This window comes from Dendrobates tinctorius, unplaced genomic scaffold (assembly GCF_039654945.1).
Source record: "Dendrobates tinctorius isolate UK_male_01 unplaced genomic scaffold, ASM3965494v1 ptg000019l, whole genome shotgun sequence".
NCBI lineage: Eukaryota > Metazoa > Chordata > Amphibia > Anura > Dendrobatidae > Dendrobates > Dendrobates tinctorius.
Genome location: NW_027361687.1, coordinates 82434212 through 82446870, shown reverse-complemented (window position 1 = coordinate 82446870; position 12659 = coordinate 82434212).

Sequence of the window (12659 nt, the reverse complement as noted above, 5' to 3'; positions counted from 1 at the left end):
ATTAATACGAGCCAAGACCTCGAAGGGCCCAATGTACCGGGGACCCAGTTTATGTGAGGGGATCTTTAGGCAGATGAATTTAGAAGACAGTCAGACCTTATCTCCAGGATGATATAGAGGAGGGTCTAAGCGCCTCTTGTCCGTGTGTCTCTTCATTCTGTCACGTGCTTGTTCGACAGCGGTCTTGGTCTCCTGCCAGATCCTGGCGAACTCCCCAGATAGTAGTTCAGCCGCTGGCACACCCAAGACAGGAGGTACCGGCAGAGGTACACCAGGATGCTGCCCATGGATGACAAAGAAGGGTGACTTGGAAGAAGATTTGCTGCCGTGATTATTGTATGCGAATTCAGCCCATGGGAGTAAGTCGGTCCAGTCATTCTGGTGGGCGTTAGAGAAATGTCAGAGATAGGTTACCAGAATCTGGTGAGTGCGTTCTACTTGACCGTTGGTTTGCAGGTGGTAAGCAGAGGAGAAGTCAAGCATGACATTAATACTTTTGCAGAAAGCCCTCCAGAACCGAGAGGTGAATTGGACTCCCCTGTCCGAAACAATATGTTGTGGAAGGCCATGAACACGAAAAACATGGTGGACGAAAATCTTCGCTAGCTCAGGTGCCGAGGGTAAACCAGGAAGCGAGATGAAATGAGCCATATTGGAAAATCTGTCCTCAACCACGAGGATGACGGTGCGGCCCGAAGACAGAGACAGATCAGTAATAAAGTCCATAGCAATGTGCTGCCAAGGGGCCGATGGAACTGGGAGCGGGTGTAAAAGACCAGAGGGAAGCTGTCTGGGAATCTTGTTCTTAGCACAAGAAGGACAGGAGTCTATAAAGTTATGGACATCTTGGGGAAGGGTTGGCCACCAGTGGTAGCGGGGCATGACGATGAGAGTTTTTCTGAGGCCTACATGACCTGCCAGGTTTGGAGGCATGACCCCAGTGCAGGACTCGCCTTCTGTTGTTCACGGGAACAAAAGTCTTACCTGGAGGTAGGGAGGTTAAACTGATTGGTGCTAGCGTAATGACTTTGGATGGGTCTACGATGTGCATGGGTTCCTCCTCTGTATCCACCAACAAAAAGGAACTGGACATTGCATCAGCCTTGAGGTTCTCATTGCCGGGACGGAAGTGGAGCTCGAAGTCGAAGCGGGCAAAGAATAGGGACCACCTAGCTTGCCGGGGGTTAAGTCTCTGTGCTGCTTGGATATATGCCAAGTTTTTATGGTCCGTAAAGATCTCAAAAGGATGTACGGCCCCCTCCAATAAGTACCTCCATTCTTGCAACGCCAGCTTGATGGCCAACAGCTCTCTGTCACCGATGGAGTAGTTCCGTTCAGAGGTGGAAAAGGACTTGGAGAAAAAAACGCAGGTGACAAGCCGACCGGTGGTAGACCTCAGAGAGTACCGCTCCGGCCCCGGTGGCTTAGGCATCTACCTCCAGAATGAAAGATTTGTTAGCCTCTGGACGATGGGTGCTGTGGCGAAGGCTTGCTTCAGAGACAACAAGGCATTTTCGGCCTCCGACGACCAGACATGAGGATTGGCCCCCTTGCGAATTAGAGAGGAGATGGAACCGGTCAGTGAAGAAAAGTGAGGGATGAACTGTCGATAGTAATTCGCGAAGCCGAGAAATCGCTGCATTGCCTTGACACCGTGAGGACGCGGCCAATTGAGCATGGCGGACACTTTCTCTGGGTCCATGCGCAAGCCGGAGTTGGAGATGATGTAATCCAGGAACGGGAGAAACGACTGCTCGAAGCTCGAAAGCGCATTTTTCAAGCTTGGCATAGAGGCTATTATCCCTCAGGTGCAGCAGTACTAGACGGACGTTCCTTCTATGGGTGGGCAGATCCGGAGAGAAAACTACAATGTCATCAAGGTATACGACCACACAAGAATACAGCAGATCTTGGAAAATATCATTCACAAATTCCTGGAACACTGCGGGGCATTGCACAAGCCAAAGGGCATCACCAAATACTCGCAGTGCCCGTCCCGGGTGTTGAAAGCGGTCTTCCACTCATCTCCACGGCAGATACGGATGAGATTGTAGACTCCACGGAGATCCAGTTTGGTAAAGATTTGTGCTCCCCGCAGCCAGTCGAATAACTCAGGAATGAGAGGGAGCGGATACTTGTTCTTCACAGTAATAGCGTTGAGACCCCAGTAGTCGATGCAGGGACAAAGACATCCGACCTTAACAAAAGAACCCCGTGCCTGCGGGGGGACGAAGACTTCCGAATAAAACCCTTGGCCAGATTTTCCTGGACGTACTCGGTCATGGCCTGGGACTCGAAAGGATTTAGCGGGTAAATACAGCCTCTGGGCGGAGTGGAGCCTGGAAGCAGGTCGATCGGGCAATCATAAGGACGATGCGGGGGCAGACTGTCCGCTTCCTTTTTATTGAAGACGTCCGCGAAGGACCAGCAAGGTGGAGGCAAATCTGCAGGTACCGTGGCGGGCCGAGGGGACTTTAACGGCTGAACGGGAAGCAGGTACTTGGTCTGGCAGGATTGACCCCAATGTAGAATGTCACCAGAGATCACCAGTCAAGGATGGATTCGTGGACTCGCAACCAAGGAAGACCTAATAGTAACGTATGGGACAAAGAGGGCAGCACATAGGCTATCTTCTCCCGATGTAATGCTCCGATCTGTAGTTCCTCCTCCTTAGTGACCAGGGTGATGGTCTCCCACAAAGGCCTGCCATCAACTTAAGCTATCTGCAGAGGAGTCTCCAAGGACCTGACAGGAATCCGAAGTCTTTTGACCGCCTCGTGCTGAATGAAGTTCCCTGCTGCCCCAGAATCAATATAGGCGACCTCCGAGAAGCGACAAGAGCCCAGATTCAGTAAGACAGAGAGGGTCAAAGGTAGAGAGGTATCACTGACATCTAGGGAGGCTTCTCTTACCTGGCCTAGGCGTTTCCCGCTGCTCTGCCGGCTTGAGACGGTCTACATGCATGGGTTCTGGTGCCGAGGCCGCCGAGGTAGATGTGTGTCGCAAACGGGAGGGGCTGCATGTGACCGAAGGTAGACGGGGAAGTCTCTTCTCCCTGGCAGCTTCACGGGAGCGTTTCTGGAAACGCAAGTCAATGCGAGTTGCCAGGGACATTAGATCCTCAAGAGACGTTGGCGTGTCCCGAAATGCCAGCTCGTCCTTGATCCGGGCAGACAAACCCCGCCAAAAAGCTCCCACCAGGGCCTAATTGTTCCATCCCAGCTCGGAGGACAGGGTACGGAAGAGAATGGCATACTGGCCAACAGAGAGAGTGCCCTGGTGGAGATTAAAAAGGGACTCTGTGGTAGAGGCCAAGTGTCTGGGCTCGTCGAAAACTTTGCGAAAAGCCTCAAGAAAGGTGGCGAGCTGGGAGACCAGAGGATCGTCTTGCTCCCAGATGGGGTTCACCAAGGCCAGAGCCTCGCCCTCCAGGTGGGACACCACAAAGGCCACTTTAGCCTGATCAGTGGGGTATTGTAGTGGCAGTAATTCAAAATGCAGTTGGCAATGATTCAGGAACCCCAGACATAATTTGGGATCTCCGCTATACCGCAGAGGTCTGGCCAAACGGGGAGGTGGCTGTGGAGCAGGAGCCTGAGCAGGGATCGAGGCGGCGGATTGTAGGGATAACAATCGATTATCCACGGAGGCCATATAATTAAAGATGTGGGCCTGAGTGTCACGTTGCTGGGCAAGCTCCTGCTGGAGACTGGCCAGCTGGGATGCATTCCCTGGATCAGAGGGTTGTAATGCTGATATGCGAGACTCCATGGACTTTAGGAAAGCTTGGTTTTCCCGTAGGAACAGCAGTTCTTTTTGGGCGGGGGCTAAGGTACCAGCGGAGTCCATGGCCTGACTGTACTGTGGCGACTATTGGACCTCCAAGGGTGGACCCGCTGGACCGTGACAACGAACCTCCCTCGGACGAGCTGACCAGGTGGACCACCCCCTATACAGGGAGCGTTAGGGGTAGGCCCGAGGGAGACTATCACCACGGCAGCTGGTACCCGGGGTAGAACAACAGGAGCCTCAGCGAAAGAAAAGGCGAACTGGCAGCAGGCTGGCATGGCTGTGACACGTGAATACAGACGTGGCGGAGACACGGGAACACGGGTTGGTCACAGAGACACAGGTGGGCAGGCACTAGGAGAAAGCACACGGAGGGCGTAAGGTCAGAGGCAAGGCGGGAAGGGCTAGCGGCAGACAAGACAAGGAGCGCCGAAGAATGTGAAGCCATGATCATTTGTATAGCACAAATGACAGTCAGGCACAGCCAGGAGGAAGAGGTGGCCTGATAAGCAGAGTGCGCAGAGGACTTCCGGGTCAGGGTCCTCCAGACCATAGAGCAGGCTAGAGAGAGAGGCAGGGTTGCTAGGAACGGTTACTAGGGACGGAGCGTGCACGCGCCACTGAACTCCGTGCACGTGCGCCCCTGACGGGAGACAGGAGCCCATGTGCCGGGACGCCGAGGACCGGTAAGTGCACCGGGGCTGGGGGAAGGTGGCGTGACAGGGAGAGGCAGCGAGACAAGAGCAGGCCACGGCGGCGGCATCCTGACAGCTGCTTAACAGGAGAAAGGTTTGGACCGGACGCCCGATCCCCCTGAGCCCCCACTGGTAAGCCGAGCTTCTCTTTCAGGATCCAACCTCTTGTGCATCCCTCCTTGCAGGGACAGGAAAAACACTGAGGGAATAGGGGTGGGTGTGACATCGGTGGTCGTGCCCGCCGATGTCCCATCAGCGGCGGCAGCCACAGCAGCCTCTCCTCACCTGCGCGCCACCGTCCGTGCGCACGCCTGTCCTGCCTTCCCTCCTGCTGCACGCACCGGCCCTAGGTTGCGGGCGCGCGCCCGTCCGTCCCCGGCGTCTGGCCGTGGGCGGCGCTGAGGGGCCGGGCTTGAGGAGCTCTGCCGGGAGCTCACGTACTTCAGGCGTCCTCCCTAGGAGGAGGGCGCCTGGTGATTGTGTGGATCTCCCACACCATTCTGGCCGCACTCCTATTTCCTTGTGCTACTTCTTGGTGCTCGTCGCAGCACCTATTCTGTGTTGCGTCCGCTCCTCTTCCTAGCATCGTTTCCCCTGGTCCGTTCCGTCTTCCCTGTCTGTCCCTGCATGCTGGTATTCTTCCCCGGTCTGTTTCCTGTCCTCCAGCTCTCCCTGTCTACTCCAGCCCGGACACTCTTGCTTAACTCCTCCTAGGTTCCTCGTCTGTCCGTCTCCCCGCCCCGTCACCCCATGGGCTTTTCTGCTGGGTTCCCCCTCCTCTGATATTCCCACCTAGGTACTCTTGTCTTAGTCCGTAGTTCCTTGTCCTGCCTAGAGCCTGGCTTCTCCCTGAGCCATCCCTCTTGGTACCGGCTGTCGCGGTTCTGACCCCTGTGGTCTTGCCCCTAACGATCCCTGTATAGGGGTTGGTCATCACCTGGCGTGCTCGGCCCAGGGGCTCCGGATCCGTGACCCAGAGGGTCCACTCTCGGATGTAGTTTGCTCCTGAGCGTCACAGTGGGGAGGGCCCTTTTAACCTCTTGTGTGCTTTTCTGTCTCTGTAAGGAGAAGGAGGACGTCCTCCATGGAGCTGTTAGGAGGTACGTCCTGGAAAATATAAATATTGAAAGTGACAGAGCAAAAGAATGTATATTTAAAGAGGTAGTGAACAATCATTCAGAAAAAATACCAAGAGGACAGAGAAACTCCAAAAAATTAACAATAATGAAAAATAATAATAATAATAATAATAATAATATCATGAAAACGCAAAAACATGTACATAATATATACAACCTCCTAAAAGGTATGTATAACTCATGTGAAGTAATAATGTGAATAAAATATTTTTATCATTTTGCATTTCTCCATATACATCATTAACATATCCACCAATTCTTCAATCTAGAAACAAGGTCCACAGAAAAAAAAAAAAAAAAAGAAAAATCCAGGTTAAAATAAGTCCATAAGAAAAATGGCTACAAACACCAGCTCTCCGCCGCCCCAGAAAAGGCGCATCTCTAAGGCTATGTGCACACGCAGTTTTAGGTGCTGCAGATTTTTCCACGCGGATTTGGAAAAATCTGCAGGTAAATTCTCATGTCAAAAGACCTGCGGTTTACCTGCGTATTAGCCTGCGGTTTCGCTCTGCGGTTTCAAACTGCTGCGGATTCCGCACAAAGAATTGACAAGCTGCGAATTTGAATCCGCGTGGAAAAATCCGCAGCATGTGCATAGTGTTTTTCAGTTTACCATTGAAAATAATGGTACTGTACAACGCAGCTAAATCTGCTGCGGACCCGCAGAGCCTGAAATTCTGCGGATCCGCAGCAGAATCTGCAACGTGTGCACATGGCCTAAGATGCGCCAATTCCGGCACTTAGCCTTGCTCATTCAACTTGCCCTGTAGCGGTGGTAAGTGGGGTAATAGTTGTGGGGTTGATGTCACCTTTGTATTGCAAGGTGACATCAAGCCCACGGCTTAGTAATGGAGAGGTGTCAATAAGATACCTATCCATTACTAATCCTATAGTTGTTACATGTTAAATAAAGATACAGCCAGAATAAAGTATAAAAATGAAATAAAACATAACACATTTTCCCATATTTATTATACGCCTAATTCGTGTGACGCCCTTGATCTCCTGCAAAGAAAATAAAATAAACCAACACAAATACTCCATGTTCCGATGTAATCCATTTAATAACGAGAGTCCCACGACGATCTCCCATGTAGAACGGTCACATCGGGAGATGTCACTGTTCTACAGAGCCTCTGGTGATACACTGAAAGGAGGTAATGGCTCCTGCAGTGCATCACTGAAGAGGTCACCGGAGTTCGTGTTCTCATTTTACGGCACTGCTGCATGAGAATTTTCTCACACAGCATTGCCGGTGACAGCATGAACTCAGGGGTGACCTCTCTCCCGGTGGTGGAACGATACACTGAGGAGGAATACCTCTGGTCAGTGCATCACCGGAGGCCTTGTAGAACAGTCACATCTCCCGATGACACTGTTCTACACGGGAGATCGTTGTGGGACACTCGTTATTAAATGGACTACGGCAGAAAAGTAAGTGTAGGTTGGTTTATTATTTTATTTTTGTTACAGGAGAATGAGGGCGTCGGGGACTGGGTCTTTGGTGAGTATGTACTGTTTTTTTTTTTTTTTTTTTTTTTACAATTGAGCACAGGCATTGCCTGATGGTACTATTTCCCCATCATCGGCTCATGCTGTCACTGATATATGTGACAACAGACATAGCCGGATGGGAGCAGTAGTCACATCAGATGATGCCTGGCTACACACAGACTCCTGCAGACAGACACGCACATCTTCTCTGCTCACACATGTTCTCCACCCACACACTCTTAACCTCCTGCCTTTCTGCAGCGTTTTTGGCACGCAACTCCGCAGCAAAACCACCTTTTTACACCTGCGGTTTTGCTGCGGATTTGACTGACTCAATGGAAGTCAATGGGTGCAGAAACGCTGCAGATCTGCAAAAAGAATTGACGTGCTGCAGAAAATAAAATGCTGCAAATCCGTGTGGATTTTTCCCCAGCATGCGCACACCAATTCTGAAATTCCCATTAACATTGGTTGTGCACTACATTGCGGATTTGGTGCAATTCCGAGCGTCCAAAATCGCTGCGGATCCGCAATAAAATCCGCAACGTGTGCACATAGCCTAAAACTGTCCCACTAGTTAACCCCTTTAGTGACCACCATTTAAAAAAAAAAAAAAAAAGCAATGCAAAAAACAATGCTTTATCATAATGCGAACAAAAAGTGGAATAACATGCGATCAAAAAGATGGATATAAATAAACATGGTACCGCTGAAAACGTCATCTTGTCCTGCAAAAAATGAGCCGCCATACAGAGTCATCACCGGAAAAATAAAAAAAAGTTATAGGTCTCTCACAATACAGCAATGCAAAAATAATTTTTTATATAAAATAGTTTTTATTGCATAAAAGCCCCAAAACAAAAAAAATTATATAAATGAGGTATTACTGTAATCGTACTGACCCAAAGAATAAAACTGCCATATCAATTTTACCACACGCGGAACTGTATAAACACCCCCCCAAAGAAATTTATGAATTGCTAGATTTTGTTCCTTCTGCCTCCCACAAATCTTAATAAAATGCGATCAAAAAATGTCATGTGCCTGAGAATGATACCAATAAAAACGCCAACTCGTCCTGCAAAAAACAAGACCTCACGTGACTCTGTGGGGCAAAATATGGAAAAATGATAGCTCTGAAAATGTGGTGATGTAAAAACTTTTTTTCAATAAAAATTGTCTTAGCGTGTGACAGCTGCCAAACATAAAAACCCGCTATAACGCCTCTTTCACACGTCGTGATATTTCCGGAGATGTAAGTGTCCGTGTGTGTAATACTTGTGGCACACATGTGCTGCATCAGTACAAGAAGGATGGGCGCCAGGGAAGAAGTGTTACAGTAAGCGCTGTAGCCCGGCGTCGGGTGCTGAACACAGCTCTCATCATTCTCCCCTACTTGCTCCAATAGCCGGCAGAGCAAGGGAGAATGATGAGAGCCATGCTCAGCACCCGGCGCCGGGGAACGGCGCTTACTGTAATGCTTATTCCCTGGCACCAATGCGTGTCACATGGATGACATCCATGTATATTATGAGTATGCACATATGCTGGATGGTTTGTGGTCCATGCTGACATTAAAAAATGGACTTGTCGGCGTGTTTTGCCCACGGACACACGGTCCGTGGAAACACACTGACATGTGCACAGACCCATTCACTTATGGTGGGGGTTTTACTGTTTTGGCACCTCATGGGCTCTCCCAGTGGGTCAAGGAACCTGCAAACCATAAAAGTAAAACCTGGGGCTCCTTCCCTTCTGAGCTCTGGCATGCGCCCAAATAGTGGTTTACCCCCACACGGGGTATCAACATACTCAGGAAAATTGCACAATAACTGTTGGGGTCAAATTTCTTCTGTTACCCTTAGTAAACTAAAAAAAAATTGGACCTGAAGTACGGTAAATTTGTGAAAAAAGTTATTTTTTTTTTTTTTTAAACATTCCAAAAATTCCGGTGAAGCACCTGAAGGGTTAATAAACTTCTTGAATGTGGTTTTGAGCGCCTTCAGGAGTGCAGTTTTTAGAATGGTGTCACTTTTGGGTATTTGCTATCATATAGACCCCTCAAAGTGACTTCAAATGTGATGTGGTCCATAAAAAAATGGTGTTGTAAAAATGAGAAATCGCTGTTTAACTTTTAACCCTTACAACTTCCTAACAAGAATCCATGGAAGCGTTCCAGAGTTATTACCTCATAAAGGGACAGTGGTCAGAATTGTAAAAATTTTCCCGGTCATGAACGTGCAAACCACCCTTGTGGGTAAATGTGTTAAAAAAGCCCACTCCTCAGAATGTGGAAGCTACAGACAGGACTGTGACAGCCTGGAAATGTCATATTCTGGTAACTCCGGGCCGTATTTGCCACTAGGCACCTAAGGGCATGTGCCTAGGGCACCAGGATGCGAGGGGCGGTACCTGAGCAAGGTTTTTTTTTTTTTTTTTTTAAAGTCTGGGGATTGGCTCGCCCACCCTCCTCAGTCTTCCACTTCTCTAAAGTCTTGATAAGGAGCCTTTACCTGAGCAGCCCAGGGTGTGGGCGTGGTCCATTAAGCCACATTCCATCTTATCAGCGACCAATGGTGAGCGCAGCCTTTGCTAGAAACCAATAGCACACCAGAAGGGCGGCACGCTTGGCGCTGTCAGTGAGCAGGGGGTGGAGTTACGCGTTAACTGTGAAGCTGGTTTGTGCTGAGGAGGGAGATCGAGTGTACTGGTCCATGAAATATGCCGCTCGCTCAACTGGTAGATTTGTGGCCTGACGTGAAGCTGGTGTCCGAGGAAACTGAGGTGAGAATGGACAGCGCTTCACCATGCATGTCTGTGAATGCATCACTTCATTCTGTGCAGGCTCTGCAGGGGCTGTCAGTGATTAGTTGCCGTGCATGACCATGGACACAGGTGTTCTTGTCATGTGGAGTTTACTTTGGATACAGTGAGTAGTGTCGGTTATATCGGTGAAGAGCATGCTCTGTGTGTGTCATGCTGAGTTCCCTCTAGTGTATGCTTGCTGTGCAGTGCTGTGCAGCAACAGGTGCCCGATTGGCCTCAGTTGTCACACTACAATATGTTGTGTAATGTGAAAGTGCTGTCAGCCGCCAGAAGCTTTCATGTTCTCTACACTAGGTTGCTGGCCGTGTGCTGTCATGGCAATAAACACAACAGCAGAAGTGTGTGCGTGTATGCGGCTCCACGGCGAGGCAATGTGTGTGTGTGCATGCGGCGCTGTGGCAAGGCAGTGTCTGCGTGTATGCGGCTCTGTGGCGAGGCAATGTGTGTGTGCGTGTATGCGGCTCTGTGGCGAGGCAGTGTGTGTGTGTATGCGACTCTGTGGCGAGGCAACGTGTGTGTATGCAGCTCTGTGGCGAGGCAGTGTGTGCGTGTATGCGGCTCTGTGGCGAGGCAGTGTGTGTGTGTGTGTATGCGGCTCTGTGGCGAGGCAATGTGTGTGTATGCAGCTCTGTGGCGAGGCAGTGTGTGTGTGTATGCGGCTCTGTGGCGAGGCAATGTGTGTGTGTGTGTGTATGCGGCTCTGTGGCGAGGCTGTGTGTGTGTATGCGGCTCTGTGGCGAGGCAGTGTGTGTGTGTATGCGGCTCTGTGGCGAGGCAGTGTGTGTGTGTATGCGGCTCTGTGGCGAGGCAATGTGTGTGTGTGTATGCGGCTCTGTGGCGAGGCAGTGTGTGTGTGTATGCGGCTCTGTGGCGAGGCAGTGTGTGTGCGGCTCTGTGGCGAGGCAATGTGTGTGTATGCGGCCCTGTGGCAAGGCAGTGTGTGTGCGTGTATGCGGCTCTGTGGCGAGGCAGTGTGTGTGTGTATACGGCTCTGTGGCTAGGCAGTGTGTGTGCGGCTCTGTGGCGAGGCAGTGTGTGTATGCGGCTCTGTGGCGAGACATTGTGTGCCTGTATGCGGCTCTGTGGCGAGGCAGTGTGAGCGTGTAAGCGGCTCTGTGGCGAGGCAATGTGTGTGTGTGTGTGCGGCTCTGTGGCGAGGCAATGTGTGTGCGGCCCTGTGGCAAGGCAATGTGTGTGTGCGTGTATGCGGCTCTGTGGCGAGGCAATGTGTGTGCGTGTATGCGGCTCTGTGGCGAGGCAGTGTGTGCCTGTATGCGGCTCTGTGGCGAGACATTGTGTGCCTGTATGCGGCTCTGTGGCGAGGCAGTGTGTGCGTGTAAGCGGCTCTGTGGCGAGGCTGTGTGTGTGTATGCGGCTCTGTGGCGAGGCAGTGTGTGTGTGTATGCGGCTCTGTGGCGAGGCAGTGTGAGTGTGTGTGCGGCTCTGTGGCGAGGCAGTGTGTGTATGCGGCTCTGTGGCGAGACATTGTGTGCCTGTATGCGGCTCTGTGGCGAGGCAGTGTGAGCGTGTAAGCGGCTCTGTGGCGAGGCAATGTGTGTGTGTGTGTGCGGCTCTGTGGCGAGGCAATGTGTGTGCGGCCCTGTGGCAAGGCAATGTGTGTGTGCGTGTATGCGGCTCTGTGGCGAGGCAATGTGTGTGCGTGTATGCGGCTCTGTGGCGAGGCAGTGTGTGCCTGTATGCGGCTCTGTGGCGAGACATTGTGTGCCTGTATGCGGCTCTGTGGCGAGGCAGTGTGTGCGTGTAAGCGGCTCTGTGGCGAGGCAATGTGTGTGTGTATGCGGCTCTGTGGCGAGGCAATGTGTGTGCGTGTATGCGGCCCTGTGGCAAGGCAATGTGTGTGTGCGTGTATGCGGCTCTGTGGCGAGGCAATGTGTGTGCGTGTATGCGGCTCTGTGGCGAGGCAGTGTGTGTGTGTATGGGGCCCTGTGGCGAGGCAATGTGTGTCCATGTATTCGGCTCTGTGGCGAGACAATGTGTGTGTGTGTAAGCGGCTCTGTGGCGAGGCAATGTGTGTGTGCGTGTATGCGGCTCTGTGGTGAGGCAATGTGTGCGTCTATGCGGCTCTGAGGCGAGGCAATGTGTGTGTCTACGCTGCTCTGGGGAGAGGCAATGTGTGTGTCTACGCCGCTCTGGGGCGAGGCAGAGTGTGTGTGTGTGTGTGTGTGTATGTGGCTCGGTAATGTGTGTGTATGGATGCGGTGAGTCAGTGTGTGTATGCGGCTCCGGCAAGGCATTGTGTGTGGGTGTATTAGTATGCATGTGGCTCTGTGGCGAAGCAGTGTGTGGTGTGTATATGAATGCGGCTGTGCGGCGAGGCAGTGTGTGGTGTGTATATGCGTCTCTGTGGCGAGCCTGTGTGTGTGTGTGTGTGTGTGTGTGTGTGCGCGGCGAGGCAGTGTGTGTATATGTATGCGGCTCCGCAGCGAGGCAATGTGTGTGTATGCAGCTCTGTGGTGAGGCAGTGTGTGTGCGTGTACGCGGCTCTGTAGCGAGGCAATGTGTGTATTTGCGGCTCTGTGGCAAGGCTGTGTGTGTATGGATGCGGTGAGTCAGTGTGTTTGTGTGTGTATGTGGCTCCGGCAAGGCAGTGTGTGTGTGTGTATTTGTATGCATGCAGCTCGGCAGTGTGTGTGTATGTATGCGGCTCTGTGGCAAGGTAGTGTGTGTATGTATGCGGCTCTGTGGCGAGGCAGTG